Source organism: Eimeria mitis, genomic scaffold, assembly GCF_000499745.2.
Source record: "Eimeria mitis Houghton genomic scaffold, Emh_scaff1223, whole genome shotgun sequence".
NCBI classification, from domain to species: domain Eukaryota; phylum Apicomplexa; class Conoidasida; order Eucoccidiorida; family Eimeriidae; genus Eimeria; species Eimeria mitis.
Genome location: NW_013568299.1, coordinates 9,466 through 10,260, shown reverse-complemented (window position 1 = coordinate 10,260; position 795 = coordinate 9,466).

The following is a 795-nucleotide window of genomic DNA, read 5'->3' as shown; positions in this document are numbered from 1 at the left end:
AAACCCTAAACCCTCATAAACCCTCATAAACCCTCATAAACCCTCATAAACCCTAATAAACCATCGTTTGTAATAAATCATAAACGTTAAGGTAATTCTAGGGTGGTTCTGTAAACCCTCATAAACCCTAATTTATTATAAACCCTAGCGACATTGTGTCTGCACACAAACCCTAAACCCTAAACCCTAAACCCTAAAACCTCACAAACCCTAATAAACCCTAATACACGCTAATAAACCCTAGTTTATAATAAATCCTAAAGCCTTTAAACCTTAATAAACCCTAATTTATAATAAACCCTAGAAAAGGAACGGTACGCCCCATCGTGTCTGCACACAAACCCTAAACCCTAAACCCTAAACCCTCATAAACCCTAAACCCTAATTAATAAACCCTAATTAACTCTAGAAACAGAAATATAAGCAATGAGAACCATTCTATCTGCACACAAACCCTAAACCCTAAACCCTAAACCCTCAAACCCTAAACCCTAAACTATAAGACATTCGAGCTAGTCTATCTGCACACACTAATAAACCCTAAACCCTAAACCCTAAACCCTACTAATATACCAACCCTAATATACCCTAATAAACCCTAAAAACGCTAAACCCTTACAATCCATAAACCCTAAAGCCTAGTAAACCTCTGTAAACCCTACGCCATTATAAACCCTCATAAACCCTCATAAACCCTCGTAAACCCTCGCAAACCCTCACAAACCCTCACACACCCTCATAAACCCTCATAAACCCTCAAAAAGGCAAAAGTGTTTATGGCTGCAGGACAGACAC